We start from the raw sequence: 15,955 nt of genomic DNA on the forward strand, positions 1-15,955 counted from the left end.
TGTGCAAACAATGTTCTGACTGTCGTGTTTCCCGAGCCAAGTTTTGTTTGCTGGAAATCACGACCATATGAGTACAATATGTCGAATTAAATAAAAGTTGTTTTTAGAACATTATAGAACAAGAGCTAGATTATTCCTCAGAAAAGCTAAGTCGTTAGGGAAGGACAAGCCGACAGCAAAGCTTGTAGATTTTCTGTTAATTGGAACACACAGCATGAATGTGATTTGTGTGAGATTATAATAAAACACAAACTAATTTACATTTTCTGTTTACAGCAAGGACAAACGCTGAAAAAAAAAATGCATTGTACAACACAAAAAAGGGCTGTTACACTTGGATAAATAAAACCACCAGAAACACATCTTCTTCAATTTCTCTGGACTTTTTGTTTGCAGTTTACTTTCTCTTTGGGGGACCTTTACAATCACATCTGCTTCATTAAGTTATCTGCAAAGTGTAAATGGTCCATGGTCTGCTCCCATCGTTACCGTAAGCTCCTCCAGCTGTTGTCAGTATACGAGCATTTGCTCACTGTGCAATATTTGACAGCCTTTAAGAACACTTCACGTTCGATTTTTGTTTAGAGCGTACCACTGAGTAAATCAACTGCATTAAAGTATTTAACTAAATTAGATAATCAAACCTTTTGAAATACATAATAAACCATTTTTTTTGCCTCGAGTCTAATTTCTCGATGGCTCCATTTTTCCTCAGCAAGTCGAGAGGGCTTAGTGTTAGTCTTGTGAGAATAAACAGATTTGTTTTCCAAACAGTCAGTAACCATGGCGAAGACATCATCATCATCATCATCATCATCATCATCATCATCATCATGCCAAAGCATCTCTCAGTCCCTGCAGCAGGAAGCAGCAGGGCATGGGAAGACCAGCAGACCACGAGTCCTCCCCACTGTCTCTCTGCTGTTCAGAATACAAGGGCACCTCTGACCAGAGGACACTGTTAAAAACACAGATATTGTACACGCTTTTTTGGGGGGGGTGCTGAAAATGTGATGTAAATTTACACTGAGATATTTGCAGTTTAGATTAGATTCAACTTTATTGTCATTACACACGTACAAGTACAGGGTAACGAAAATGCAATTAGCATCTAACCAAAAGTGCAAACAAGCAGTAGAATATAAAGTAAGTATATGCAGAGTATTAACAGTAATGTGTATTATCTATTATGTGTGTTGATGTACGAATTTTTACAGTATATACAGTATTATTATGGTCAGGTAGTGCAAAATGGTGCAACAAGTATACAGGTGTATTGTACAGATTTTTACAGTATTTACAAAAGGTACAGACAGTGCAAAATACAGACAGTAGTGCAAGTATAGGAGGGCGGGGGTTAGCGTGGAGTGGAGTTCAGTAGTGACACAGATCTGCTATGCTCCTCAATCAAATCAATTTTATTTGTATAGCACCAAAGTCACAAAGTACATTTGCCTCTGAGGGCTTTACAATCTGTACAGGGAGTGACACCCTCTGTCCTTAGACCCTCGGTTCGAGTGAGGAAAAACTTGCCCACAAAAACCTCTAACAGGGTAAAAAGGTGGAAGAAACCTCAGGAAGAGCCACAGAGGAGGGATCCCTCTCCCAGGACGTGTACAGAACAAATCAACACAAACATATTGTACAGTTACAATGACTGATAAAATTATTACAGTAATAGATATGGTAGTAATAATGACAGTAATAATATGCGTAGTGGACGTCGTGCAGGATCACAGCAGCAGCCACGATCCATGAGAACCTTGTGTTTCACAGTTTTAGAAAGATAATAGAATATAAAAAAAACGTTTTTCAGTCTTGTTTCTCATTTAATAATAAAAGAGTTTTAAATTTACTAAAACATAAATGTGAAAATCTCAGAATCCCGGGTCATGGGCTCGTCCTGGTCTAACTATTGTGCAGCAATGTTCATCCAAGATGAGGCAGATGCCAGTTTCTCTATTTGACAGTAACATCAGCAGACCAGAATGCAGTGTAGCCAAAGGACCATATGTTTGGAGTGGGTTGCAATCACACACTATATTTATACTCTAAACCCATCAAAACACCTTTGATTGAATATAACAAGTTCACTTGTTTGAAGTTCTACAAGAACCACGTGAAGTTAGTAGCTGAAGTGGAAGCTGACAAGGCTTGATGAGGGAAAGTGGGCTCGCTAAAAATAGTAGACTCCATTTTATCAATCGCAGAATAACACACTGAACTCCACGAAAACTGGCGATATCTAACAACGTAACGCGGCCTCATTTAAACTCAGAGACTGTTCCCTTGATCATTCATTTTCATCTGCCGAGTTGATGAAGCATTATTTTTTCATGCTATTATTAGTTCACGCTTTTCAGTTTCATCAGTAACTCCAAAGCTATTTCACGATAATCTCCGGGATGACATTGAGATGATATTACACAGTGTGTGTTCCCTGCTTGCTCATTGCCAAAGCATACGGTGAAGCAGTACAGTGGCAATGCATTACAGTGCATCTACTATAGCCTGCACAGCATGTGCATCACCATGATTACATTCAGGGGCATGTGGCTCATTATCGTGTAATGTCATATGTATTTGGACAATTCATTGAAGTGGAACTGTCCGTCTCTGATAATGTCTCCACCTCCTGGAGCAGAGGTTTGTGCGGGAACACTAATGGGCTGTTACTTTGATTTAAATCTGTGTGACAAAAGCACCTTTCCTGTTATTACCATTTCTGGAAATATGTAGTGGAATACAGGTATACTATACCTGCATAATTCCTATCCATCAAGATAGAAGAGTGGCAAAAGATATGAGGAAAAAAAAGGATCGGGCAAAATCCTGGAGGACAAAGTCATGTTTATTGGTTTTTATCATATTTCTGTAGCTCATTACACGTCAAACATCACCTGCAGTGAAATACTTTACAGAAATACAGCGTGTGAGTTGAGTTCCTACTTACAGACGTTATTGATGTGCAATCTCTTGATTTTCATTAAAGGAGAGGCGTGTTCACCTGCCCTGCCCCCTGCGTTTATCAGACAAAGAGTGATAGCGGTGTGTCTCATTACAGTTTTTAAAATAGCCCTTAATTAAAATCAACGCAATTCAATTAAGATGAGCTTAAGATCCATGTATGTTAATTACAAAATTAAACGGTAGGTAAGCACACACACACACACACAACCTCCTCCCCTCCCAAAAAAAAAGCCTCAAGTGCTATTCTGTTATCACCGCCTGTACTTTGATTGTTAGTGGAGACATTAAATGTCATGATAACACCTACACAATACGAGAATAGTCAATGTGCAAATATCACATTATCACATTTTCAAGTACAGAACAAGGCACCACAAAGGATTTATTATTATTATGAAAATATTCATTTTATGAGGCTGACATTTTACCAATACAATTACTATTTATCTCCAAGTCATCCTATACACTGGTGGAATTAATCTGATGGCAACGCTCGGTTCAGTTTAAAAAGCAATCTCAGGTTCAAGCGAAAAACGTCTCAAAATAAAATTAACAGCAGTGGAATATGCTCCCATAAGACCTTCGACTGTATCTGCCAGAATACAGCCATGACAGTACAGTTAATCCTTTTTTTTTGTTTGTTTCATGAATGTCAGCGACTTAATGTGCTTTTCTTGCAAGTTCACTAATTCACTGCTATATAAATGTAACATTTTGCATCGAGGTGTTATGTGTGAATATTCCCAAATAACAGTTTTAGAGTTTTATTATGCATATCCCGGCAAATGGAGACGTAAATAAAAAAAAACATGACTGATGCTGTAAAGAAAGGCGAGTGCAGGTGCTGCAAATGTGACACACTCCCGAGGTCATGAAGAAGTTGCACAGATACTGTTTACTAAGTCTTTGGCCAACAGATGGCGTCCCACTGCAGATGGTGTAATAATGGCGGTGATGTATGGCTGCGTTTTACAGTATCTCAGTAATTGCTTTTCTTGGCTGAGGAAGAGAGTGTCAAATAAACAAATATCGCATCTGACTGTAAATTTCATTTTTAATTCCAATTATATGGAACATATCATCTTCATGGATTTATACGGGTGCTGTGATGAATCAACATGCAGGTCAAAGTGAAAAATAAAGCTGTGTTCACCATAGAGGCATTATACATTTTGGAAACTTGGTTATTAGACACTTGATGGTGTCAAAAACATGTGTGATGGTTATGTGACAAGAAGGTCTTTGGTTTGAACCCAGCTCAACTGGTTTTCTGCACATTTTGGAATGGTTTGCTCGTGTCTGAATGGGTTTCTTGGGACGTACTAATTGATTTGCAGTCTTTAACTACTGTGCCTTCATGAGAATCAAGCCTGAGGGTCTTGGGATAGACTTGATGGTGACATACATAGCACATGGAGGGATGACTATGCAATAATCCTCATCATATAGTCTTCTTTTTATCTCTGCGTATCATTTTAGAAAATAAAACTCATATACACGAGCTGTTACAGCATTTTTTCTGAGTGTATCAGTGATAGACAGGCACATTGAAATTCATTTCAACAGCCCAAGGCTCTTCTTTCCATATTTGTATTATATTTGCCCAAACATACACCAGCAGCCTATTCAGTCACTGTTTTTCAATCAATAGAGAGTCCCAGAGAAATTAATTAATAAGGTCAAAACCCGGAGTTGTTTCGAGTTCAGCCTCTTACCTGACTAGAATTTAAGTGGCTAAGGTGAGTCAGAGCTCACGGCGTGTGATATAGATCGGCAAACTTAAAGGTGTTTGTGCGGCAGAAGAACCTGGCAGAACATCGGTGCTGGAACCTGATGATGGTGAGTCACAGCTCAGATTTCCATCTTGATACGTTTTCAGCCTATTAAACTGTAAAATTGCACATTAAAAACAATAAAAAACAAGCAGGAAAATAAACTGTCAGTGATCAGAAATCATTTCAGCTGTGCAGTCCTTCACACTCACTTATGGAAAATTTCTGAAACATGGAAATTAAAATATGAGACTAAGGATGAGGATGTTCTTCTTATAACAGAAATAAAACATTTTCAACCTTTTCTAATTTTGTTTTACAAGTCATAAATGCTCATGAAGGCTGAATATAAGGCTACATTACTTTTTTGTACGCAGCAGTACAAGGTAAAGTCTGTCTTGACATTTTCCGACTTTAATTGGCATGTAACAGGTTCGAAAGTGTCTTATAAAACAAACTTCTGTAGCGTGTCAGCGGTGCTGTGTGTTCTCTCCTCTTCAGCATGTTCCTCGAGCCTGAATGAGAGCAGCTCACATAGTACCATGCCTCCTCTTCAGTGCAGAGAGGACGCTTGCTGACCTTCTCGCTCTGTTCACTATCATAATGCAATCTGAAAAGGTCACAGAGGACTACACTCATACTAATGATATTTGTCCTGATTGATAGAATTGGAGCAGTAGTTACACATGAAGCCAAGATGCTACCCAGTTAATATTTAATGAGCAAAGATTATCTTTAGCATAAATAATTCTATTATTGTGTACAGAAGAATCTTAGGTAATCTGTTCAACTATTCTCTGTTTTTTCAGGGCAGTAAAACATTTCTGTTTTGGATATTTGCATGTGAATATTTCATCTGAATGCTGCAGGTGGGCCTCGGCTTTAATTTTGCATTATTTGTATGCAGATTTGCTCGTCTCGGTTAATGTCAATAGAACACATTAATGCGCCCTCATGTTGAGGATCAGACGCTGTTGGTTTGAGATTTTATTTGACTGAGCATTTGACAGATTTACTGGTGCGGGGTGAAGGTTTATTGATGAGTCAATAATCTTGATGCTGTGCATGTATAAATTTACTCCTCATAGCCAATTTTTTCATATTCATCACACCTTGAACCCATATGTGAGGTCTTTGGGTGTAAAGCTGTGCATCCGTTAGAGTTAGTTGCGTTTTTTTATCATACAAAACAAAAACTGCAAAGTTTGAGATGAGACACTAGTTTCATTTTCCAGTTTAACTACTACAAAATCTGTTTTCGATTCACTATATTAAAAAAGAGCTGAAATCTGAGACCTGAATCACGTCTCGACTGGCAGTTGTTTTACTACAACAATAACCTCAGATCGGACCTATTGTATTTCTCTTATTACATTTTCTTTTCCCCTGTAACAGTTTTCTGTTGTTGTCTTGAAGACACATGACCTCGCACACTGGTGACGATGAATTTCATCTTTGTTCTCACAGTATGTATATATATATATATATATATATATACTGCATATCTGTATCCATATGCAGGGTGTAGATATATATCTTTGACACGTTTGTCAAACTACTTGTCTTTTCCAAGCTGATTTCCAGCACTGTTTCTGAATTCTGTAGATGACTCAGCACAAAATGGCCCTATCAATAACAGAGACAGAAGGAAATAAAAAAAATGTTTGAGGTACCGCTCTGTATCAGGGAACTGTCCTGACAGATAAACACTATTTTCTATATCTTGTGTTACTTCTCAAGACCCAGGAAAAGAAATATATATATATATATAATATTGAATATTAAACTATTTACATTTTGTGAGATGCTAAAATAACCTGTTCTACTTAATATTAGCAAGCACACGTTTCAGAAATACGATGCCAGATCGTTTCAGTGTGATCTAAGCCTCTAAGATAGCGATGTACAATTCGGTTTATTGGTTTCTGTGTTTCGAATGGGCTTGCTTGTTGTTGTTAGACAGCGGGAAACAGACGTGAGATACAGTGTGAGAATGAAACGCACCTTCTGAGAATGTGACTGCTGCTAGTAACACAGCTGTTAGTCATTTGTCTTTGTATGGTCAATGAACCGGCATTGAATGCAGCTGCTCGAGACGATTTCACCTATTGCACACATCTGCTTTGGAGTTGCTCTCGTGCTTTGCGAGGCGGCATTGTTTTGATATGTGGTGAACTTTGAGAGGATGCTATAGTGCCCTGCAGGAAATTCTGCTTGTTAAATGCCTGGTGGAAAGAGAAATTAGTTGATTTCCTGTTGGGTTTTTTTTTACTCACACCTCAGAGAAAATAGATTACACAGCTCGGAGCACTGCATGAAGCATATCTTTCCAACGTGCAATTGTGTTGTCGGAAGCTAGAAATAATTATTGATATAGCTGGAGAATAGGCTGTCTGCTTATTTAGAAAACCTAGAATTATTTTTTAGGGGAATGCTAATGGAACAATTTACCAGACGAGAAAAAAGAACTTGGCTGGTTTTTATGAATTTTTTGGCCCCAGAAATACAATCAGTACATGCAGACATCTCCTGGGACAAAGATGCTAATGGCCCCTTAATCTGCATACATTAGCATATCACAAAAACGAACAAGGACATCAAGAGGCACCGTGTCTTTATAACTTCATTGCTTTAACTCTGGATGGAAGTAATGACTGAGTAAATGTGACTGAACATTTACAGAAGAAACACGGCTCCCTTTAACCCTCGTGCTACCAACATATTTCACATAGGACTACGAGCTAGAGTCTCCGAGGACCCAGAGAATAAACTACTATATGAAACAACCATCACAGAAAAATGTCAAAGCATTGTACAGTAATGTCGTCTGAAGAAAAACTATTTTACATATCATATCCTGACATAAACATTTAATCTGATCAGTCATTTTATCAGAAAACATGTCGACTTTCTGACTTTGAACATCTTACCTTAGGAAGTGTTTAGGTTTGTTGACAGAGCACATGAGAAAATCTGTGTCTGCCAGACAGAGCCAACCCGATAATGTCTGGTACCTTAAATGGCAAATATGAACACAAGAATGGGTGCTTTCGACTAGGATCCTCTACATTAGTCGTTTTTAAACAGCGTCACTTAAAACCAACAGAAACAAGTCATCTGTGAGATATGACAAAAAGTAAAGCTCTGGGGTGACACAGTCAGTAGTATGAGGGTTAAACAGCACAAAATATTAAAACAAACATAATTGGTTAACATTAGTTATGTGGTAAAGAACTGTGTCCCTGCATACAACTGAAAAAGGTTGAATTAAAGTTGTGATACTGTGTATTTAAAATCTTTCACATCAGTTTTAACCTCATTAAAATATTTACTAAAAGATGTGAAGACAGTCGAGACTTCCCTGCAGGCACAAGAAGTTATTACAGCTGTTGATTTCTCCTCAACAATCAGTAAACTTTATTTCATCGTATTATCTTTTCCTGAAGGAGCTGCACAGTCTCACATTGACAGTCGAACTAACTGGCAGGCGAGATCACAGAAGAAACTAAATCACAATTTGATACCCTCCGAGTCTTCAGCAGTCAGAATCCTATAAATTATTGGAGATCATTCCTTCTTTAATATTTTATTGCTATTTTTAAGGTGTACAGGAATCTGTACATTTGAAATGTCACAAGAAGGGTATTTCTTCTCTCTCTCTCTCTCTGTGTGTCTCTCTCCTCTTCCATGAGCAAACATCAAACGTTGCCAGGAACCAGACACAAGATAAACAGTTCATTAAAAATGGGGGCATGCCATCATTCACAGAATCGCACCGCTCAACCCTGCAGCACGCTGCAGAGGAAATAACAAGGCAAACAAACAAAGCAGTCTCATCCAAAGATACACCTGGACTGAAAGATCTTGTGGACATTAGTCGATTCATCCAAAAAGATGAGACGATTAAGTGATGAAAGCTAGACGCACAACAGAAATGAGCTCCGATAGACGATAAAGAAAATAATTTAAACCTCAGAAAGAGAGAAGATTCTCAAATATGATTTCTGCTATATTTTGATGAAATGTAAAGAGGCTTCGCAGATGATCACGTTCAGTTTCCACAGGTTCAGTTCTTTGTTTCTGTTCAATTACAACCAGATCTTGTTTATTGTCTTGTCAGGGGAGGAAAGAAAAACCCAGAGCCTTTTAGTGGACAAGAAGACCCCAGGTATTTCAATTCTCTGTAACTGGGTTGACTTAGATGTAAAGCTGAACAAATGGAGCTGGGGGAGCAAAAACAACAAACAACTGTCTGGACCGTGTGATCTTCGGAGAGAGCATGACATCAAGTCTCTGATGTTGGCACGGGGTATGCTTCTCCTGAGGGGAAAGTGTTTGTGAACCGACGTGATTAAGTTCACCTGTTATTCGCTTGCTGTAGTTAACTGTAAATTCTGTGATGTGTGGGTTCACTCCTTTGGACATTTCTTTCTGTGTGTGTGGGTGTGAGATGTGTGCCACTGCCAGCACAGTGGATGTAGTTGGACTTGCTTCTCCGTACAGCACTGGGTGTTGGCCCAGTGGATGTCTTGCATTGTGGGCTGTAAAAAAAAAATATTGAGTGAAAGTGTTATAGCCTCCAACTCCCACAGGAAGAAGAAGATGAGATTGTAGATACCGGTAGTCAAAGTACTCCATGTGATGTCTGGGCTCAGTTTTAGAGACAGGGATAGACTCGCAGGCATCCAGAAGGAAATTGGAATAGAAGCCCTGCTCCTTCACATTAAGCCATATGAGATGGTTCAGGGTTTGGATCAAGAAGTTTTCTTGAGGTCTTCCTGTGCAGGTGCCATATATATCTTGGGTAATACCTGGAAAGTCTTGGACGATTAGAGCAAAGAGGAAACATAGTGCACTTGGCACAGGAACGCTCTGAAAGAAGTTGATTTTGTGGAGCCTTCTCTCTGGATAATAAAAGTATCAAATATCTAAAAACTGGTCAGAGTATACACCTCTAAAAGTACCATGTACTGTCAAATCACCTTATTGCTATACTGTTACTACAGTCAAGAGATGAGTATACTTGTCTAATAGTAATAAACATATAAAGGAATGATTAAGAAAAACATACATATAAAGTATTTTTAGATGTTTGATGCTTTTATTATTTAAAGAGAAGTCGCTGATATTAACTCACGCTACATGACTTTACGGGCTCTGTATGATCATATTAAACTCAAACTAAAAAAGATCTTATACTTCTTTTGGGTTATCGGCTCTTTTAATGACCACTCGTTCATTTTTAACTCACAAATTTTAGATATATTCACGTATAATCGGTGTGTTAGAGATATAAAATCCCATTTGAGTCTAACTAGGTCAAAGTACCGTACTGCAATATTGAGAGATGCTTTTAAAAATAGGTGACCATTCAACCGTTCACCAAATCTAACTGACATCTTTCAACAAGTCTTTTTTTAAACTGTCCCCGTCATGTCACGCGCAGACAAGTCTGACACTATTTTACACATGCAAACAAGTGTGGTAGTTGTTAGTACACAGCCTGGAGGTTTGTGGGTCTTTAGCATCAGATGATGGTGCAGCCGTGTCATTGCAGTAATGTTTTATATCAAAACTCCTTTTTCAAAGGGTTGAGAAAGGCCAAACCTTGCTATGGGAATGACAAGACGAAAATAGATGTCCCCTAGATTTTTCCTGAAGATAGTCTGATATCAGCATGTCTGGCGTCCTTCACCCTCCTATCCCTCCCAAAGGGGAGGCTCCAGCAATTATGAGGAAAGAAATCTGTGACAGGTAATGGGATTTTCTCTGCTTTTAAAGATTATTATGCTTCTCAAGGGATGTGCAAGGTGGTATAATACAACTTATTCTCTTTCAAATGATGGGCACATCATTTATATCTTTAGATCTGATTCTGCCCTCGGTATGATACAAAGACATAGAGGCTTCACAATCCCTTTTCCGTCCCTAACATCCTTGAACATTTGCACCTGACAGTAGCTGTGTGAGAAATTTTTATTTTACAGGATGTTGTGAGTCATAAGTCAAGACACTCAATAGAGAGATAATTGGGGCAAAAAGCTCCTGAAGTGAACAGCTCTGTAGGCCTCGTTGGCAGCCAATTTTGACGATTTTCACAGAGTAACGTCTATTTTGAGGTGAGAATGTTACTCACGTTCTCACTTTGCATGGAGACAAGCAGAATTCACAAAAAAAAGAAGTGTTATCATGCCGCGTGCAAGTTGCGGACTTGGTTGCATTAAATTACCACATGCAGGTTATACATATCCGGCTCTCAGCAGATCTTGTGTCTCAAGTCTGTCCCTACCTAAAGCCAGTTAGTGATAATAATGGAAATGTTTTTTTGTTTAGTTGTTTGCTCTCAGGTATTCGACGCAGCCGTAAATGGACTTCATCGCTGGTTAAAACTGAATATGGCTGCAGGGTACGTGTCAGAGGTTGCTGAGTAAGTGTCACTGTTCATTTTGTTTGCCTCAGCCAATTATAATGAGTGCTTGTTTCATTACTCAGAAGCTCAGAAGAATTATAACAAAGGCAGCCAGGAAGAGTATGTGAATAACCCAGTGTTATTAATGAGCGATATAATTGTAAGAGTGATTTTATCATCAATCATCCTGCTAAGGACTCTGTTACGTGTTCTCTCCTGTGTGTAAAATGCATCTCAGGATTATAATTAGCCGAGGAAATGTTTCTTTAACGTTATTCTATAATGGCTTTTTTTTTTTTTTTAAGTGGCATGTACAAGGTGTAACAGAACAGGCAGAGGATGTCGTGTAAACAGTGTCAGTAGCTCGTGGAAGTATGTAGAAGGAATTTGGCTCGATGGACATCAAGCCGACGTTCAAATGAGTTTTTATGCCTTTAACACCGAGAGCTGCCACACGACGCCGGAATGCAGCAGAGAAACAAAACAAACAATGATCTGTTTTATCTGCAGCCGCTCAGGCGAGGCGTCAGGCAGTGCACGGCCGCTTGGACTGCATTGTATTCAAAGATACATTGATTGTTTATTATGTTTGAAAGTATCTCTGTGCTCGGTGCTGACTCCTGCTGCCCTACTTTCTGAATGCCCTAAAAAATCTGGCAAGAATAAAGATAAAACATTAACCTTCCTGATGCATCTAATGGCCGAATGTATGCCTTTGTTTTGTCTGGAGGATTCCTGCACTGCTAATTTATCTGCAGAAGGCCAATACCAAAGTGCTGGAAAAGGAAAACAACCAAACATAACCGCTAACATAAAGCTGTGCTGCAGTTTTGCAGATGATGTTGTCCTTCTAATGTTAATTAACGTCACTGCAAAGTAAGTTTTGCAACAGAAAGTAGTCACTCTCTGAGTCACTCTCTCTCAGATAAGTGTTACCTGATTTCGACTGCCACTTAGGAGCATTGGCTACAGTAATATGACCACTGCATTGGGAGAATAATAAAGAAGCACAATGCAAGGCTCTTGAATTACCAGCTGACCTACACCTGTGGTCACATGCATTCAATGGCGACCCAGTGGCAGAGACAAATGACAGAAATTGACAGGATGAGGAGGGTCATCAATAAGAGCTGACCTCAGTGGGAAGTCAGAGTCACCTCTCTTTGGAAGGTGCACGGAGCTCACAGAGGGACGACAGCCGGAATAATTCAGCGTGCTAAAGCTTCTTGTTTAGCTGATCCAAGCCTAGCTGCGGTTTTGATGGAGCTTTAGAAACTATGAGGACAGGGAGCTGAAGAAGTTGCATGGGTAAAACACGCCTTAGGCACTCAGCTCACCCAAGCATGACCCTGACTTAGATAAGCAGCACGAAGATGGATGGATGAAAGAGACTCAGTAGAGAGTATAAAGGTAAAAATAAATACATAAGACCACTTTCAACTCAATTAATCATTCTGTTTTTTGTGTTCAGTGCGACACCATGCAACCTCATGAGGAAAAAATATTGTTCTATCCTTAAGTATCACTGGAGTGTATCATCAGACATGCTTCGACATCAGATTAAATTGACTGTAGTGACATCTTCATTTAGCTTTCGTAGACCCGTTTAATAGTCGAGGTTTGCCCATCCATGTAAAAGAAGTTCTTCAATTCAAACAGGAGTGACTGCACCTATTAAATCCGGGGTGGGATTGACTTTCAGACTGATATTTATTAATGTGATTTGCATGAGAGAGCTGTGTCTGTCAATACGGGTACCGTTTGTTGGAAATAAAAAAAAAAATCTCCAGTCGTATTGTCTTTAATCTAGACTTTTGTCAGCTGCACAGCTTGCAATTGTTATCACACTGACAAAAACACACAGATGTAAGCAAGCATACCCACAACATCCCGAGGAGGAAAACAGTGCATCAGAATGAACGCAGACTTAAATGGAAAGCGGTGAGACATGAAATTCATATGGAAAGAAATACTGTGCTGTAAGCAGATTTGTATTTTGGGGGTAAATCTGACTACTGTAGACAAGAAAGGGATTCATTATTAATCTAAAATCAAATGTCCACTGATACTAACTGCTGGTTGAAGTCTTGCAATACAAGATATGAGACATGCACTGTGAGGTCAAATCTCTCTACACATGCAGCGGGAGATATTTGAAAGGACTTTTTTTTATGATGAAATAGCATTTCCAAAGTTAATTATTTAAAGTGTAGTTTGGTGTTAATAAAGGATCTATCTGAAGACTTTGAATTGGCCACGTGAGCTGATAATAGTAAGGCACTATTTGGACTTTGAAGCACAGGTGTAAGTATCGACCAATATTGGGTTATGACAGATTGTATTAGCATGTATATTGGAAAAATATGCAAAGATTAACATAATCATTACAGGCAGATAAACTATAATCAGGCAATACCATGAGCAATTTTCAGCTGATTTTACTGAGCCAAGCATTAACCTGCAGTCATGTTATTTTTCCCGCAAAGCAATCGATTCAAGGTAACGGTAAGACCGCCCTTCACTGGGATACATGTGAATTATTTCCATGATAGCATTTATTTATTTCCATAATGTGAAAATTATTCTTTGACATGAGGTCAGACGAAAGTTTCATGTCACTGAGAGAGGCGACAAAGGCTTGTGAATAGCACAAGGTAACTGTGTTTCCGCCCTGGTGGTGTTAACAAGACGAAGACTAGCTGTGAAAGGTCACAGAGAGGGCAAGAATGGATGGATACTCAATTTCAAGAATGGCACGAGGAAGCAAACAACTCTAAAATGTATAACTTTTCTGCACTGGAGTTCATTTCTGGACCGTTTTTGTTTAGTTTTTTTGAATTCAGTATGTGTACACATACAGTACAACGCATCATTTTACATTATAGGACATCACATACCACGCCAGAGAAAAGCTGCTGTACATTATCTAGTTTACCTAGATATCTGGCTCTTGTTATTCAGGTCTGCGCCGACACAGATCTCGTTAATCGCTTTGACAAACATCGCATCTCCAGCGTGCCATAAATCAAAGCAGGATACAGTTGTGTCTCCGTTACTAGGGCCTAATCTGAATGTATCAGCTGGTGTCAACTCAGGGACAGAAAATCCATATGCCTTCTGTGTGTATAGTTTGCCGTATTGCAAATTGCCAGATATTGTTTTTGTCCTATGGATGACATAAGGTGGTGTTGACCAATTTCCAAAACAAAGCCAGCTGGAGGTTTAAAAATAATGAAATAAAATAAAAAAGACAACAGAGTACAGCATATATTATAATGAATATATACACCATCATATAATACACCTACAGGAACAACAATCCTAACACTGGTGGGTGGAAATCACCTCTGAGAGAGACTAGAGAATAAAGTTTATAATCATTTATTCCCCTCCATCTTACTAAATTTAGGACGTTTTTGTTTTATGTGAAGATCTGAAGAAGCACTCAGCTGTTACCGCACAAGGTTACGATTTCATATGTAATCTCATACATCAGATACAAGTCCTTCTTTGTCTGAACAGGGAGTGGTAGACGTGGAACATTACTGCCATCTAGTGCGTTTGATGAGCGACCACTTGCACGCCCGAGGACACAGCACTGACAAACCTCCTCTCTGCCGTGTTACATTGTTTCTTGATTGAAAATTGAGGGACAGAGTAAGCTATAAATCATGGAAACAAACTGAAAATTACTCTTTTTTTTTTTTCCAGCATCAACCCAAAGCACTCAACTCCCAGTAAACCCCATCTGAGCTGAGGGTAAAACCTGAAGACTGCTGGTCAGATCTCACCGTGAATGTGCGAACATGTGAAGGTGTAAGGAGCTGAGACAGATCATACATGTGCAGAAACTGTTGCATGAAGTGTTCATATTCCTGAAACAGCTGGATATCACAGGAAAAGTCTCTTTGTGCCATTTATAATATGTTCTCATTGCTTTCACACAATATTAGCTGTGGTTTGCAGATTTAGTTTGACTGACTCTCTAAATCTTTTAGGCCACAGTCCCATACAATATAAGTAACATAGTTTTTCCCTGCACTGTACGTCCAAGATTATTTCTTCAATAGTCAGGATTTCTGCACAGTGATGATGTTTGCCTCCATGTTAGAAGGTGAATGAACGAACCTTCAACAGCCAGCAGAGGGAGATAATAATATGCTCGTATAGGGTCATGGTGTTCAAATCTCTTCTCTGAGGTTTCAAGTTTAAACTTAACTCATCAACAGTTATTAACACAAAGTCTTTACTTAGACATTTAGCCACCAAATGGACCGGTGGAGTGATGTGGTAGCCAAAAAAATGATTCATTTAATTTAAATCTTACACTTCTCATCAGTAGAAATAAGAACATGTTAAGAATTTAATTAAGAATAACGACATTAAGAACTTTATTTAGTTTTAATCCCACAGCACAGCCAGCTTTCTGTCCCATAAAATAAAATAATCGTGCTGCTCTGAATTCTTTCTTCTGTGTGTTAAACTGATAAAATTGTTTTTCCTTACTCGTAACTATCTCCCCCTGAGCTTTGCATGTTTTATTGCTATAGGACTTCAGAATTATATTTACAGTATTCATCTAACTTAGATTAGTATATATATATTAGTGAATTGTACATAATGTGTGTGTTTACAACAATTAGATAAAGCTTAGATTTGCCCCCTAGGAGGATGCAGGAGTTTATATCTTTATTTATTTATTCACATATTGCAATATTTATGTGATTACATTTCTCAATACAGCTCAATACACCTTCTTCTTGTATCCTATTCTGATAATTACACATGAACATCCATAATCAGC

The sequence above is a fragment of the Larimichthys crocea genome, chromosome VII (genome assembly GCF_000972845.2).
Source record: "Larimichthys crocea isolate SSNF chromosome VII, L_crocea_2.0, whole genome shotgun sequence".
Taxonomy (NCBI): Eukaryota; Metazoa; Chordata; class Actinopteri; family Sciaenidae; genus Larimichthys; species Larimichthys crocea.